The sequence below is a fragment of the Sturnira hondurensis genome, unplaced genomic scaffold, assembly GCF_014824575.4.
Source record: "Sturnira hondurensis isolate 20B ecotype Veracruz unplaced genomic scaffold, ASM1482457v3 Scaffold0004136, whole genome shotgun sequence".
In the NCBI taxonomy this organism is placed as follows: domain Eukaryota; kingdom Metazoa; phylum Chordata; class Mammalia; order Chiroptera; family Phyllostomidae; genus Sturnira; species Sturnira hondurensis.
The window spans coordinates 41,532,600-41,546,159 of NW_028076767.1; the positions used below are offsets into that span (position 1 = coordinate 41,532,600).

The 13,560-nt window shown below is 40.5% G+C and overlaps 1 protein-coding gene and 1 non-coding gene across 2 annotated transcripts in view; one reads left to right on the forward strand and one right to left on the reverse strand.

Moving 5' to 3' along the window:
- The window catches only part of OLA1 (Obg like ATPase 1), a 167,684-nt gene that overhangs the window by 99,565 nt on the left and 54,559 nt on the right, over positions 1–13,560 (forward strand). The window lies entirely within an intron of this gene.
- Positions 2,517–2,623, reverse strand: LOC118986002 (U6 spliceosomal RNA). The gene has a single exon (XR_005066245.1). It is a non-coding gene; the product is annotated as a U6 spliceosomal RNA (small nuclear RNA).

A 13,560-nucleotide genomic window follows, 5' to 3' on the forward strand; every position in this document is an offset into this window, starting at 1 on the left:
GTGGTTCGCAGGCCCACGCTCAATCCACTGAGCCACACCAGCCAGGACTGATTGATTCTTTATCTCCATCTTGTTTAGTTCTTTTTCTGGAGTTTTGATCTGTCCTTTCATTTGGGCAATGTTTCCTCATTTTGGCAGCTGGCCTGTGGCCTTCCTGTGTTTGTTTCTATGTATTAAGTAGAGCTTCTATGACTCCCTGTCTTGGTAGCATGGCCTGATGTAGTAGGTGTCCCGTAGGGTCCAGTGGCACAGGTATACCCTTCATGTTCTGAGTTCACCCTCCTCTTGTAGTTGAGCCTTGGTTGCTGTTGACAAGTCAATGGGAGGGATTTACCCAGGCCAGTCAGCTGCAAGGACTGGCTGAAACACTGACCACCAATCTCCGCCTTCCATGGAGGATCAGCCGTGCGTGGGCAGGGTGGGAGTGCTCTGGTATAGTCTGTAGCTGTCCACTTGGAAGAGCGGGCTCTGCAGTTTCCCTGATGGTGCAAGCCAATGTAAGTCCCCATCTGTGTTTTCCTGGTGCCATCCTGCCATGTCTATAAAGTAATAAGATGGCTGTTACTTGTGCTGGGCTCAGAGATTCCCAGGCAAAGCCAAACCGTGAATCTAGGCTGGCTGCTGCTAGTGCCAGACTTGGGGCCACTCTGCAAGAGGTACTATCAAGCAAGCCATGGTATTGCTTGAGCAATATTAAATACTAAATACTAAATATTAAATACTAAAAGGGAGTTGTGAAGCATGATTCAAGGCCAGCCGTTCATATGTAAAAGTCTCTGTTAACATCTTAGGTGGGACAGAGTCACAGGGGATCTCCAGGGCAAGGCAAACAGTATTAGCCAGGTGGATGGGGTCTCAGATATGGCACCCACCTGTCATCTCTGTGGCTCTGTGGGTGAAGGTTCATAAAAGAGACAATAGCCTCTGCCTACCTTTCTGTCTGGGAGAAAAGCTGTCCCCTACCTCTTGCTTTGATGCCAGATACTTCCATTCCTCCGTATATGCCACTGGTGTCTTTCAAGATGCTATCTCTGTGCTGGAGCTTAGAGGAAGTGGGTCTGAGTCAGTTCGTGTGTGGGTTCTTTAAGAACTGTTTGGGACTGCAGAAGTTCTTCTACCAAGTCATCCCTCACTGGTTATGCAGCCAGAAGTTATGGGAGCTTATCTTCCTGGAACTGGAACCCTGGGCTGGGAGGCCTATAATGGGGCTGGTGTTCCTCACTCCTGAGATATCCTTCCCAAATTTTTATCTACCACAGTGTGGATGTGGGACAAGCTCATTCTGCATGTCCATCTCTCCTACCAGTCTGGATGGATGTGGTTTCTTTTTTTTTCTCTTTTAATTGTTGTTCAAGTACAGTTTTCTGTCTTTTATTCCCATCCCAGCCCACACCTCCAACCCTCCCCACTTCCCTCCCATTTCCACCCCTCCCTAGTTTTTTTCCCTTTCCCCCTGAAATTCCCTTCCCTCTCCCTTCTGGTCACTGTCAACCTGTTCTCTATTTCAGTGTCTTTGGTTATATTTTGCTTATTTGTTTGTTTTGTTGTTTAGGTTCCTGTTAAAGGTGAGATCATATGGTATTTGTCTTTCACTGCCTGGCTTATTTTGCTTAGTATAAAACTCTCCAGTTCCATCCATGCTGTTGTTGCAAAGGGTAGGAGCTCCTTCTTTCTTTCTCATGCATAGAATTCCATTGTGTAAATGTACCATAGTTTTTTGGTCCATTAATTTACTGATGGGCACCGAGGTTGCTTCCAACACTTGGCTATTGTAAGATGTGGTGCTATGAACATTGGGGTGCATAGGTTCTTTTGGGTTGGTGTTTCAGGGTTCTTAGGATATAATCCTAGCAGTGGAATTGCTGGCTCAAAAGGCAGATCCAAGCCCTGGCTGGTGTAGCTCAGTGGATTGAGCGCGGGCCTGTGAACCAGAGGATCGCAGTTCGATTCCCAGTCAGGGCACATGCCTGGGTTGCAGGCTGGTTCCCTGCAGGCCAACTCCCAGCAGGGGATGCACGAAAGGCAACCATACATTGATGTTTCTCTCCCTCTCCTTCCCCTCTAAAGATAAATAAATAAATAAAATCTTTAAAAAAAAAAAGGCAGATCCATTTCTAGTTTTCTCAGAAAAATCCCATACTGTTTTCCATAGTGGTTGTACCAGTCTGCATTCCCACCAACAGTGCACTAGGGTCCCCTTTTCTCCACAATCTCTCCACGACTTGTTTGTTCCTTTGTTTATGATATCCATTCTGACTGGTGTGAAGTGGTATCTCATTGGGGTTTTAATTTGCATCTCTCTGATAGCTAGTGATATTGAGCATCTTTTCATGTGTCTCTGGATCCTCTGTATGTCCTCCTTGGAGAAGTGTCTGTTCAAATCCTTTGCCCATTTTTTAATTGGGTTGCTTGTCTTCTTAGAGTGAAGGCATGTAAATTCTTTCTATATTTTCGAGATTAAACCCTTGTCTGAGGTATTATTGTCAAATATATTTTTTCATATAGTTGGTTCTTTTAAAAATATGGAATGCTTCATGAATTTGCATGTCATCTTTGCACAGGAGCCATGCTAATCTTCTCTGTATCATTCCAATTTTAGTATATGTGCTGCCAAAGCGAGCACTGGGTGGGGTTTCTTTAATTCTGTATTTGTGAGGCTTCCATTCAACTCTATTTCTGCCAGTTCTGAGTGATGGTTGTTCTGCAATTTAGTTGTAATGTAGAAGTGGTTGTTCAAGGAGTTGAACTGTGTTTACCTATGTCGCCATCTTGACCAGAAGTCCCTAACCATTACTTTGTACTGTATGTCTTATAAATTGTTTGCCTCCATTTCATTTAGCTCTTATTCCGGAGATTTCTCCTGTTATTTCATCTGGGGCCTCGTTCTTTGTCTCCCCATTTTAGCTGCTTCTTTGTTTTTGTTTCTGTATATTAGGTAGAACTGTTGTGATTCTCTGTCTTGGTAGTGTGACCAAATATAGTAGGTGTCCTATAGGGTCCATTGTTGCAGTCTCCTTGATCAACTAGGATGGATGCTCCAGGAATGTCGTTTGGGGTACGTGTGTCCTCCTCTTGTAATTGAGTGATTGTGGTTGGCCTGTTCATGCATGGGATTCATCCTCGGCTGGCTTACTGTGAGACCCAATGCCATCCACAGTGTGCGAGCTGCTGTGCAGGTGTTAACCACATGAATTGGAATTCACCTCAGTTTGGTGCCAAACAAGATGTCCCTTTAGATATGCTGCTGGTGAAGCTTATTGGGTCCTGCTGTGGTGTTGTCTGAAGCTGGCCACTGAGTATGTTGGTCCTGAGTCTCTTTGGAAGAACTCTGGTACAGGCCAATATCAGATGCTGCCTGTGGCTGGCCCTGGGCAGTCATTTGGAGCTACAAAGGAATCCACCATTTGTAGCTGCCTCTGCTGGCGTAGGTAGGACCAAGCTGCACTCCAAGGCCAGCTTTTACTAGTACTGGGCCTAAGGGTAGGTCAGTAGAAGTCCAAAGGCACCTGAGATCCTCCTTCACCTGCCTCTGCCCACCAGCTTCCTGCTAGTTGTCTATCAGCCTCAGTCATAAAAAAACTTCTGGATACTCAACCATACTCAAGCTGCATGAGACAGGTTCACAGTGAGTCAGCAGGTAGGGGCAGATTGTGTTTACCATATTGATACAGGTTCAAACTTTGTGCCAGTGCTGGGTCTAAAGCCACTCAGCAAATGTCCCCAGATACATCAAGTCTAGCTGCCATCTTCTGGGTGCTCACAAACCTTTGTGTTGTGGCAGGTTTCAGGGAATTGTGATGGTGAGGCCAGCAGGTTTTGTCATGCCCAAACAGACCAAGATTTGGCCAAGTGAGGGAAGGGCTCTGCCCTGTTTTGGCATACGAGAGAAAAATGGCCCCTGTTTTAGAGGGGCCAGCTTAGGCTGTCCCAGATTTGCTGGTCAGAGACGGAGCACACCAGGGTGGGGCAGCCTGGTGTTGGGAGGATGGAGCTAGTGGCTCTCCGGTGAGGAGGAGGTGCTGGTCAGGCTTTGGGGCTGTGCGGGTATGGCCCCCACTCTGTTTTGGATTCCGCCCTTCCCACAGTAGGGTTGAGCCATTAGGAGTCAAGCAGGTGTGGCCGCTGAAGCTGGAGTCTGGAGTTGTGGTTTGAAGCCTGAAGGGGGTTCTAGTGGATCTCCCATGGTAAGGAAGTGCCAGTCAGGTTTACTGGAAAGTGGAGTAAATGGCCCCTGTGCTGAAGCCACAAAGCTCAGTCAGGGGCTCTTGCTTTCCCCCTGGGGTCAACATGGAGGTGAGTGCCCCACCCCAGAAGGATGGTGTCTGTGGTATGGGAGAATGAAAGCACAGGGATCCTGGCAGCTGTCCTTTCAGCTCCCCCCAGAGCCATAAACCCCAGACTTTCCTCATACAACTCTAGTCTACTGTTCCTCTTTCCACTGGAGCCCAGGGTGAGTGGCTGCAAACTAAATTTTGTCCATTGGCCTTTTAAGAGGTGCCTGTCTCTAGCAGACTCCTTTCTATCATACAGAAACCCCACTGCTTTTCATGACCAGATGTTAAGTGGGCACCTCTTCCTGGCTCTGGTGCTCAGTGCTAGGGAGCCCAGCTTAGGATTTAGACCCCACACTTCCCAGGGGGAACCCCCATAGCTGAGCTGTCCCTCTAGAACCTCAACCCTTTCCTGTAGGAGTGGGGGCAGCTCTTTTAGCATCTCTGCCATTCCTGCCAGTGTCGATATGGCCTCTGTAAATTCTTGGTTATGAGGCTTCTCTCTAGCTAGTCTTCAGTTGGTTTTTCAGTGTGATTGTTCTGTATTTAAGTCGTAATTCCAGTGTGGTCCTGGGAGGAGGTAAATAGCTTCCACCTACTCCCACCATCTTGGCTCCCCCAAGTGACTGTATTTTGTAATTGGGTTTGTGGTGGTTTGTTTTGTTTTATTTTGTTACAAGGAACAGAGACCCAACTTAAGCTATATCAAGAAATTGATTTTTATTTTTAAAATACAAGGCATGAGGGGAAATGAAATCCTAAAGTATTCAAGAGCAGAAAGTGTAGTATAGTCAGGCCTTTGGAGTTGAATTGTAAATCATTCCAGGATAGCTCTGTGCGTCTTCCCTGGTGGAGCTCTGCCATTCGTGTAACTCAGGTACTCTTCATATCTCCTTCACTGGAATTCCACTGAATTCTACTAGAATTCACTAAAGTTATTTTTTCTTCTGCTGCCACTAGACTTCATTTGCTATTTTATATATTGCTTTTGTTCCTGATTTCTGCTTCTTCATAATTTCTGCATACTTACAGTTGGCTTATCACTTCATGTAATTTATCTTGAGTTCTTTCAGTGTAGCCTTACAATTTGAGTCTCTAGTTCTATTATCTTGACATTTTCTAATTCCAGTTTCTAGAATAAGCATCTAATTGCCTCAATTTATTCCCATTTTGGCAGAGTTTTTTTGTTTTTGCTTTTGTTTATTTGTTTGCTTTTTTAATGAGACAACTTCATAGGTGGAGTGCCCACCAGTTCTGGCCAGGGGACTACTTGGACTGAGTTAGATTCCCTTAGTGGAATACTGGGAGTAAAACATCATGTCGGATAATGTGTTTAGTATAAGTTGTAAAATGTTATGAGTATCAGCACATTATAGGTCCTCAATGCCCACTGTTATTTGAGGACAGTATTTATGGAGTGCAAAATTGTTTAAGACTTCCAGGATAACACAAAAGAATGTATTGTGTTTGGGGCAAAGATCATGAGAACTAGGCTCATTTGAGGCCAGACTGCTTTATATATGTCCTAAGGGGAGTGAACTCATAAGAACTGATGTTATGGTGCATATGCTGTAGGCCTACTTTTCTGGATATTCCCACTTGTCTACTTTCTTTTTGCCTATAGCCAACCAAACACAGGTGAAGAAAATTAAAAATAGGATGTTAATATCTCCATAAACTCATTATTATCCACCTTTAGAGGACCATCAGCTCTATCCAGCTTTCCTGTTTGCCTTCCTACTCTCTGCTGGAACTACCCCTCTACTTCCTCAAACCTCTTTTCTATGCCCACTCCCTGCTGTCATCCCTCCTGGCCCTCAGCGCCTGACCTTGCCTCCGACTTCAAAGATCAAAATAAAAGCTATCAGACAGGAATTCTTTGTTCTCCACTGGCCAAAGCTTACTCACCCCACTTATCTGTGGCTAGTTATTCCAGTTCTTTGGATATTATCACTTCCTAACTTTTCAGAAGTCTCGCACTATTAATCATTCCTTCTTTTTTTCATCCTATGTTGCTTTTTAAGTGACTTTATTGAGATAAATTCACATATCACAAAGTTCACCCTTTTAAAGTATTCAGTTGTTTTTATTCTGTTTACAGAGTTGTTTTGATCACCAATAATCCCTTCTTTCTTGTATAGACAATTTACACTTTTTTAAAAAGATTTTATTTATTTATCTTTAGAGGGGAAGGGAAGGAGAGAAGGAGAGAAGTACCAATGTATGGTTGCCTCTCGTGAGTGCCCCGCTGAGAACTGGCCTGCAATTCAGGCATGTGCCCTGACTGGGAATCGAACCGCAATCGTGTGGTTCTCAGGCCCGCGCTCAATCCATTGAGCTACACCAGCAAGGGCTACACTTTTAAACTAGCTTATTTTCATCAAATATGTAGAGATGGCTTTTTATTTTTAATCTTTTTAATTGATGTTTGAATATAGTTGTCTCCATTTTCACACCACCATTTCTGCCCTGTCGCCCATGCCCACCTCCCATCCTCAGTGCCACCCCCCTTGGCTCTTTCCATGGGTCCCTCATGCATGTTCATTTATGACCCTTTCCCTTCTTTCCCACATTATTCCCCTCTCCCCTTGTCTCTAGTTACTGTCACTTTCTTGTCAATTTCAGTGTCTCTGGCTATATTTTGCTTGCCAGTTTGTTTTGTTGATTAGGTTCCACTTATAGGTGAGATCATATGGTATTTATCTTTCACCACCTGGCTTACTTCACTTAGCATAATGCTTTCCAGTTTCATCTATGTTGTTATGAAGCGTAGCAACTCCTTTCTTTCTGCTGCATAGTATTCCATTGTGTAAATGTACCATAGTTTATTGACCCACTCATTTACCAGTGGGCACCTAGGCTGCTTCTGGCACTTGGCTATTGTAAACTGTGCTGCTGTGAACATGGGGATGCATAGGTTCTTTTGACATAGTGATTCAGGGTTCTTAGGGTAAACCCAACAGTGAAAGTGCTGGGTCATATTCCAGTTTTAGTTTTCTGAGGAAATGCTATACCGTTTTCCCCGCATGCTGCACCAGTCTGCATTCCCACCAACAGTGCGCTAGGGTTCCCTTTTCTCCACAACCCTGGCAACACTTAATTGTTTGTTGATTTGTTTATGATGGCCATTCTGACCAGTGTGAAGTGGTATCTCATTGTGGTTTTAATTTGCATCTCTCTGATGGCTAGTGATGCTGAGCATCCTCTCATGTCTCTGGGCCCTCTGTATGTCCTCCTTGGAGAAGTGTCTGTTCAGGTCCTTTGCCCATTTTTAATTGGATTGTTTGCCTTCCTGGTGTGGAATTTTGTGAGTTCTTTATATATTTTGCAGATCAAACCCTTGTCTGAGATATCATTGGCAAATATGTTTTCCCATACAATTGGTTCCCTTTTCATTTTGTTAATGTTTTCTTTAGCCATGCAGAAGCTTTTTATTTTGATGAAGTCCCATTTGTTTATAAAGATAGCTTTTTTAATCTTAAAAAACACCTTCTTCCTGTATACCACATTGTTCAGGTCCAACTTTGGCAGAGTGAGCCCCACAGTTGGGACAGTAAGATGATCCTAGCTCTGGAGGTCAGGAAGTCAAAGGCAACAGCTAGGACCAAACTGTGAAGGATAAGGAATGCAATTTGTAACCCCTATCCTGAGAACTGAAGAAGGGTCTTGAAAGCAACAGAAGGGACAGCTTGGAAGATAAGATCACTGCCTCCTCAGCCCCCCAAAAGATATAATCACCTCACATTATACACAAAACATAAAGTTTATGTAGACTAAAAAGTGAAACTCTGACAAAATGAAACATCTATATTATACAATATACAATATGTTCATGACCTTGGAAAAGATAAGTATTTTTAAAATAGAACATAAAAAGTAGTAGTCATAAAGAAAGATTAAAAAATTGGATGGCAAAAGACTTGAACAGGTATTTCACGAAAAAGGAAATGCCTCATTAATCACTAGAGAAGTATAAATTCAGACTACAGTGACATACCACATACAATAAAGTAAGAAGACTGACAATGTCCAGTGTTGGAAGGAATGTGAAGTAAGTAAAATTCTTAGGCAGTGTTGATGGGAGTGTGGATTAGTATATCTGCTTTTGAAAACTGATTAGGAATATGTACTAAGTTTGGATAAATGCATGACTTATGCTGGAGCAGTTCTAATCTTAGCATATACTCAAGAGAAATGCATACATAAATTTACCAAAATACATGTATAAGCATAGCAGCTTATTCATAGTAGTTTCAATAACATAAATAACTTTAAAGAATAAATAAATTATGGAATATTCCTTCAGTGGACTATTACATGACAAAGAAAAAACAAATTACTACTACATCTAACAATATGGATAAATTTCACAATTTTGAACAAAGAAGCTGGACATAAAATAATGCTACTGTATGATTTTATGTCTATAAATTCCAATAGTGAATTAATTTGTAATACAAAGAAGCCAGGATAGTGATTATCTCTGGAGAGGAGTGGAACATTGTAACTACATTGCTAATACTATTCTATATTATTCTTAGGGTTATTAGGGTTATAGTTACAGGCGTGTGTTCATCCTGTGATATTTCATCAAGTTATAGGTAACTTACAAATGTTACAATGGATATGTGTTATATTTCAGAATAAGCCCTTCCAAGTTTGACCTCCAAACCACTAATTATCTTCTGCCTTATTAGTTGAATTTCCAGTTTGGATTTTTATTTACCTTCTTTGATTTTGGTTTTCTTAAAAGTTTTTCTTAGTTGTCAACCATTTTGACATTTCATTCAGTTATTCTAATCTCACCTCTTTTTATGACTTCATGCTCCTGTTTCATAGCTGCTCGATCTTTTTGCACTTTGCCAAGTTATGCCAGATAATTCATTAAGAAGGTTGTGTGTGTGTGATCATTTTCTTTTTTTTTCTTTCTGACTCTTTTATTCAGTAGCATTTTTATTAAAATCAGATTTGTTCCCCAACCCCCCCCCCCACCACCACCACCACCTTGTCTTTCTTGGAACATGGCAAAATCCANCCCCCCCCCCCCCCCACCCCACCACCTTGTCTTTCTTGGAACATGGCAAAATCCATTCTGGCTTATTTACAGGTATCAAAGGGGCAATTGCCTTCTTCTCCTCCTCAGTAATGATCAGATCTTTTGCTGAAAGATCTGTATCTTAAGAGTGAATTGATGTTCATTCCTGTTGCCAACGTTATAGCCGGGAGTATTGCTGTGTAAGTTCACACTCTTAACTGTAGTGAATCACATAGCTGAAAAGCCACAACTGCTGATCTATATTCTGCCCAGGTTATTGTAAGAAAAAACCTATTGTTTTAATTCTTGGAGGACATCTCCCTTTCACACACATACACAGTCATGCAGACCATGGCTGCCAGTTGTCTCAGTTTGTTCTTTTGTTGCATGATTCTTTCCTGGGAGTTTTAGTCACTATCTACATGATTACATTATGTAGAAAGATGATGGTCAGGAGTCAGTACTCAGGTCTCCATAAAGAGCAACATTCATCTAGTAAAGCAACAAGTGCTGGATATTCTTATTCAGGCAGATTCTTAATCTCAATTTAGAATGTACAATGGAAGTCTGTTTTGTGAGAGAAACCCAGATTGGTCTTGTCTCAATTTGGAATATTTAAAGAGGACACTGTGCTGGAGCAGGAGGAAGCTGTGTTAAGCGAACTCCTAACCAGGCTATTTCGAGCTGGAGGCCTTGCCTCCATTCTTCTAGTCTGACTACATTGTTGGCTGTGCTGTGTTAAAGCCACCCAACTGGCATAGGTCAGCACATCGGAGTGTCAGCATCAAGTATTAGGGTAGTGGGTTTGGGTAGAGGGTGGCCATAATTATTATAGAATAAGAGTAAGTCACCTTGATAAACTGCCAACTCTATCCAGTTAACCATTAAATTTCAGGATTACAGATGGTAGGCAGAGAACAGATGACGTCCTTCCTTTACCCTCACTCTGTGAATATACTCTTACTTTTTTTCCCTATTCTAAAGATAATATACTGGTTAAAAATAAATAAAAACAGCATTGCAGTTTTTTTTTAAGGCGGAAAAGGAGAGTCCTTTGGAATACAATCTTCTAGAGAATTCTGTTGTAACAATTTGATGTGACACCTATCCAGTTTCATTATTTGAGTACATTTACTTATATTTATTATACGAGGTCTGTACGGAGAAAGTCCAGCCATTGTTAACATAATGAGAACAGTTTGCATGACACTGATGTAGTGTGGCAGCCAAGGAGAGTGGACTGGAATGTGTATATGTGAACAATGATGGCTTCACTGTACTAGTCAATAGAGGTGGTAGGCGCCATTGAGGGAGCGTGTATACTGTGTGTCTTGTAATAGTAAGAATATTAACTTTCACCGACAACCTTGGAATGAGAATGAGGGCTTTGAATGACAACCTTAGGAATGCCTAGGCAAACAAGGAGCAATTATTAGGTGGTAAGACAATAGGCCAGGGTGATAGAACATGAATTTTGCATTGCTTATACCTAAATTTGAATCTCAGTCATGCTACTTACCAGCTGTGGGAATTTAGGCAAATCACATGTCCTCCCTGAGTGTAAATATGCTATTAACAATAATAAAATATCTTAAAAATAGAGCATTTCTAAAGTGAAATGCTCTCAATAAGAAGAGTCAAAGTAGAAGAGCAAGGTTTTCAAGGTGAGTCTGTATTAAGCTAGTTCTTATAGAATGTTAATACTAGAAGCCTGAATTGAGTTTTCACTAAGAAGGCCGATATTATTGGTAACCTTCAGAAATTTGAAGAAAAGGACTACTAAACAGTTGTTCAGTTGTGGAAGATGTATACATATTTGTTTTAAAGGCAAACCCAAGGGAATATATTATCATTTTGAAGATCACTGGCATTTAGTCTTTCAGCAATCACAATAACCATGGTAACAACTCACATTGACTGAGAACTTACTCTGTGCCAAGAACTGCACTGAAATACCTTATATGCATTGTCTCCTTTGATCTTCACAGTGACCCCCAGGAGGCAGATAGTGTCCTCATCTGAATTTTGTCAATGAAGTAATAGGTCATAGGCCTGGTGAGCTGTTGACCCAGGATTTATTCCCACACTAAAATAACTTCTGAGTCGTCAAAATAATAACTTCTGAGTTGTCAAAGCATGAAAGTGTTTTTATTTTATGTTTTTATTGTATTCTGACTTGTTAAAAGATTAGGTATACACTAGATAATTTTTTTAGTTAACCAGATTCACTAATTAGAACTTTTCCTTGTTTTAACCATAATTTTATATACAAGAAAAAAATTCAGTCAATCCATTAAGTATATACAAACAAATCCAAATGTTCTCTTTCATCTGATTAGAAAAGTTTTTCACATAAGGAACATAATATCTTTTAACTTCTTGCTAAAATTAAAATTAATTTTTACTTAAATTAAGAAAAACAACACATTGCAACTATACCATATAATGATCATTTTATAGAAGATAATATTATTTGATCAATGTATTTTTTTGATCTTCAGTGAAACTGATATCTTTTAGTAATCTAAGATGTCTTTTCTTTGCTATTAAATATTCTGTGGGGATAATAAAGAGAGTACTGGGTACAAAATAAAATATTTTCAATTTCAAAGTATTTTTATTTTCAACTCTTGAGAGACTTGGTGATAATCTATAAATTTTTCTAAAAAGACTTGATAATGGCTTTATTGGATATACTGCTTGGGAACATTAACTATGAGTTAATTCTCTTTAAAGTTTGAGGCTCCTAACTTACAGTATTTTAATATGGGGTGAGGGGAAAAAACGAATGCCAAAAGCATGTGTGATAGCCAAAAGTCTGTGGTGATGGTCTAGTTAATTTAAGATAAGAGACAGATACTGAAATTCCTTCACTAGCAATCTGCACTTATCGGAGCCCTTTCATTTTGTAAAAATGTATATAGTTACAAAAGTATTTTACACTTTTTATCTGATTAAAATTTAATTTTCTTTCTTATTTTTGGTTTGGCTTTCTTTTTTTTCTTTCTTTCTTTAATTGAAAAAACTAATGGAACTAAATATAAGATGGTACCACTGTTTTCTCCTTCTTTTGTATAATCTTGTTGCGTATCTCTACATAAGCTGTTCTGGCCACTCATCATAGTAACCAGCTGGGCCATTTCACCTGCTGGAGCCATTAAAGAGGACTCTCTCCCCCTAGATTAATCCCCTCCGACATTAGTTTTTTGCACTGACAACTGGAGCAGGCATTCAGAATTTGCAGGTGGCCAGTGTGACGCACATAATTGCCTACAATTTTAGGCAATGAATAAAAATGGTCTACATTACTTGTCAAAGGTTGTATATGCAGTGCCAAGTGAGATCTATGGGAAGCCTTTTAGGGTTTAAAGAACAGTTAATAGCAAGGCTGCACAGGGCTTTTTTAATCATAATGCATTTGTAATATAGCACTTTGATCTTCTCCTCATAGGAAATGGTGTTACATTAGCCACTTTTAAACATTTATGAGTGAAATTCAGTTATAGAAGAGTAAAAGTGATTATTCTTAAGCAGAACATGTTAGATTTCATTAAAAGTTTTTAGCTTGCCCCTTCCTTGTTAAAATCTGTGGGAAGTCCTTTTCCTGGAGAGTTTCAAATCAGGATCTAAGGATATAGGGCTTTTTCCTTATTTTTCCTGTTGGTAACAGCAAGATTTGGAAGGAAGGTATACTAAATATTGAGGTAATTTATACAAGTGGATATTTACAGAAGAACAACTGATTTATGGTGAAGGAAAATACATTGGTGAAAACCCAAGAAACCTATTACTAATAATTGTGTACTACAATAAATTTTTAAAATTGCATATTTTAAACATCCATAAATTATTTTTAACAACAACAAAAAACAGATGACTCTCAAATACACTTCTTCTGGAAGAGCTAAGTTTGACCTTTCAGACCCTAGAGCCTTTTATTAACACCTGCCTGTAAGGAGAACCTTGCCACACGCAGCTTTTAGATTCAGAACCACAAAACTGATGAGGAAAGGCTTGAAGGGTTCAGTTTGTGTCACTTGCTGTTTGCCGTTTCCATTTCACAGATGATTAATCTTTCTGTGAAGAAAGGCCAGAGAAACAAAGCACATTGGGCTCTTCCTGCAGTTACTCCTTCTGAATGCACACTAGCTTGCTAACTAAAAGGCCTTTAGATTTCCAGCAGAGAGAGATGTTCTGAAAGTGAATGCAGCTGGTTGGAGGTCACCAGTGCAGGGCTCTCGCCATTGTGTAATG